The following is a 4,006-nucleotide window of genomic DNA, read 5'->3' as shown; positions in this document are numbered from 1 at the left end:
CTTTAAAGTATATATATTCTTGATGATGATCACTAGCCGAGTCGATATAGCCATGTCCGAATGTCCGTATGAACGCTGAGATCTCAGAAACTATAAAAGCTAGAACCGTCACTCTTGGCATGCAGATTCCTGGGCTTCCAGCGCAGCGGAAGTTTGTTTCAGAACACAGTTTGTACCACACCCGCTCTAACGACCACAAACGGTCAAAACGCTTAAATCTATCTGCCGCCCACATAACATCTACTGAAATAACCGGTACTTGGCGCCCTAAAATATCGCTTTGCTGCTTATATAACTCCATTTCCCTTTTGCTCTCTTAAGCAGAGTAACGGGTATCTGATAGTCAAGGCACTCGACTATAGCGTTCTTCCTTGCTTTTTTTTTAAATCAGGCGAAGGAAAAAATACTTATTATATTCCAATCAGCTGTTGATTGGAGGATACTATTTTTTGTATATAGTTTCATTAGAGTTCTGGAAAGCTTTTGTTTTTCTTTTTTTTAATTGCGAGTGACGGAAAAAGATTGGAATTTAAAAATACGTGTAATATTTATAGTATGTAGGTATATGTATGTATGTATATAGATATATAATATATATGAATGTATGGATGTAGGTATGGGGGTTATCCAACCCGTGAAACCACGCCGTTCTACATTTTCCTTTATCTTTGCCTTTGGCGTTGAGGTCCGAACATGGATCCCAGCTAAGTTTAACAAATCAAAATTAAAGTAAGCCCAATCAATTATGACTTTTTCGTTTCAAGTTCCTACCAAATTGCGTTGAATTGCATTTCACAATGAAATGCCACTGTTTCAACTTAAGTTAAAGAAAAGCTCATGGCCGAGGTTCATTGGATCAGATTAAGAAATGAAGAAGCCGGTCCTAAAATCGCGATCGGTTCACAAGTATTAAAAGTGTCTTGTATTAAATGTGTTAATACACACGATTGGCGATTGGTATACCTCAGTGTATAAGGAATGCCAGTTTCTTGAGATGCGCTTGTGTTTCACAGAAGCAGGAATTTTTGTATCATCTTATGTCTTGCATCTTTGCAATATCATTGTTTCTCTTTGCTTGCTCTGCAAGGTACAGTTAGAACTGTGCTGTTGTGCGTCGATGCACGCACTGTTTCCGATATAAGCCATGGTTAATGTCGTAAATAATGGGAAATCTGCCTCTTGGACCGTGTCAGTGACAGTCGACGAAAGTCAGCTGCTTCAGGACATCTCCGCCCCCAATTTCCGCACCACACTGGCAACGTACGGAGTCCATCACCAGGTTTAGTTCGTCTTCATTCTAACTCATCCTAACTCGCTTACGCTAATAGCAACCCCAACGACTGAGATGCAATCACTCCAGCCCACTTTCTGATAGGTACCTCCTCATTCGGACGACGACCTAACTCACCCACAACGATGGCAGCTTATATTAGTCATCAAACAACGTTTTTGGCTGGTCCCGTGAATATATAGCGGGGCTACAGCAAAGGGTTAGGTGGACAAAGGATTCTGCCAACCTTCTACTAGGAATTATCATCGGCATTAAAGAGGAAAATTTACAATTTATTTTCCAAGAAGTAACGAATCGGATGGCAAGGTACGTTTCTGGCATGAGGCTAAATTATCATGCATTTGTAATTCGGCGTGTTCAACTAGTTTCGCAATCCAGACGACAATTGGGTGGCAGATAAACTCTTTCGAAGCGGCAGTTGAACGCATAATTTTACCGTCGATCGTCAGGAAGCAAACGCAATCTCTTCCGATTGGATTTCTAATGATGTCTTCTTAGCAGTCCCTTACTTTTACAAACCCAAACGCGTCGTTGTTAAGGAAGGGACAAATACGTCTCAAGCATTCAGGCCCAACCCTAAAAAATACTGTCTTTGGCTGGGTAGCGTCCGGGACCGCCCGCACTCTACCTCATACTCCACTCTATTAGGTACTGAGGAAAATATTTTGGATCACACGCTAAGGACTTTCTGGGAAATTGGAAGAATACCCGATTTAACGAAATTGCAGCTCTATACCCTGATCAAGTGTTGAGTGACAAATCGTTTGATAGCACCGTCCCTCTACAGCCTAGTTTTTAGTTCTTTTATACCGCGTAGGCTGTTTAACGTGAATCGTTTGCAGACGAATTTATCATTAACATTAATGCGAGCGGCCGGACAACTAGCACACGCGGATCTAGAACCCAGTGCGAAATTCCCAATATTAATGTCTAAAAAAAAATCGTTTTCAAAATGTACATTGAGCACTATGTATGACCACGAACACTATCAATGCACGGAGCGAGTGCAGTGCTGTTGTGCGTCAATGCACGCACTGTTTCCGAAATAAGCCATGCTTAATGTCGTATATAATGGGAATTCTGCCTCTTTGACCGTGTCAGTGACAGTCGACGACAGTCGGCTGCTTCAGGAGATGGCCTCGAATTTCCGCACCACACTGGCAACGTACGGAGTCCATCACAAGGTTGAGTTCGTCTTCATTCTAACTCATCCTAACTCGCGTACGCTAATAGCAACCCCAACGACGAAGATGCAATCACTCCAGACCACTTTCTGATAGGTACCTCCTCATTCGGACGACGACCTAACTCACCCACAACGATGGCAGCTTATATTAGTCATCAAACAACGTTTTTGGCTGGTCCCGTAAATATATAGGGGGGCAGCAGCAAAGGGTTAGGTGGACAAAGGATTCTGCCAACCTTCTACTAGGAATTATCATCGGCATTAAAGAGGAAAATTTACAATTTAATTTCCAAGAAGTAACGAATCGGATGGCAAGGTGCGCTTTGCTCTAGTACATTAACTGGCACCTCTTCCCATTAATTGAAGGCCTGCAGCGCTTAAATGCAGGCAATGTTTGGTCATTTCTCTGTTTGTTTTTGTTTTCTATGTTCGTTGAGATGAGCGACTATCGAAGCTGCGAGCAGGGGGTATCACACCTGATCATCGCAAAGAAATTACCCCCAACAGGTTGGAAAGCAACGATCATACTTAACTTATAATAAAATACTAGACTAAGAATAATACAGAATTACCATAAAATACTAACTCTAAGCAATGTTTTGAATAAAAATAGTGGGTTCGCGAAGTTGCATATTTTCTCCTGCTCCTGAGCAAACAAATATGGTATATATACTTTTATACCAGCACTACTCGTATAGTAAAAGGGTATATATATATATACATATATACAAATCTTGTAGATATATATATATATATATATGTATAGATATATACATATACATAGATATATATATATTTACAAGATTCGTAGGAAAATATGTAACAAGTAGAAGGAAGCGTTTCCGACCCTTTAAAGTATATATATTCTTGATGATGATCACTAGCCGAGTCGATATAGCCATGTCCGAATGTCCGTATGAACGCTGAGATCTCAGAAACTATAAAAGCTAGAACCGTCACTCTTGGCATGCAGATTCCTGGGCTTCCAGCGCAGCGGAAGTTTGTTTCAGAACACAGTTTGTACCACACCCGCTCTAACGACCACAAACGGTCAAAACGCTTAAATCTATCTGCCGCCCACATAACATCTACTGAAATAACCGGTACTTGGCGCCCTAAAATATCGCTTTGCTGCTTATATAACTCCATTTCCCTTTTGCTCTCTTAAGCAGAGTAACGGGTATCTGATAGTCAAGGCACTCGACTATAGCGTTCTTCCTTGCTTTTTTTTTAAATCAGGCGAAGGAAAAAATACTTATTATATTCCAATCAGCTGTTGATTGGAGGATACTATTTTTTGTATATAGTTTCATTAGAGTTCTGGAAAGCTTTTGTTTTTCTTTTTTTTAATTGCGAGTGACGGAAAAAGATTGGAATTTAAAAATACGTGTAATATTTATAGTATGTAGGTATATGTATGTATGTATATAGATATATAATATATATGAATGTATGGATGTAGGTATGGGGGTTATCCAACCCGTGAAACCACGCCGTTCTACATTTGCCTTTATCTTTGCCTTTCGCTT

Source organism: Drosophila biarmipes, unplaced genomic scaffold, assembly GCF_025231255.1.
Source record: "Drosophila biarmipes strain raj3 unplaced genomic scaffold, RU_DBia_V1.1 ptg000005l, whole genome shotgun sequence".
NCBI classification, from domain to species: Eukaryota; Metazoa; Arthropoda; class Insecta; order Diptera; family Drosophilidae; genus Drosophila; species Drosophila biarmipes.
The sequence above is the reverse complement of the archived record's forward strand: the minus strand, read 5'-3'. Positions refer to the sequence as shown.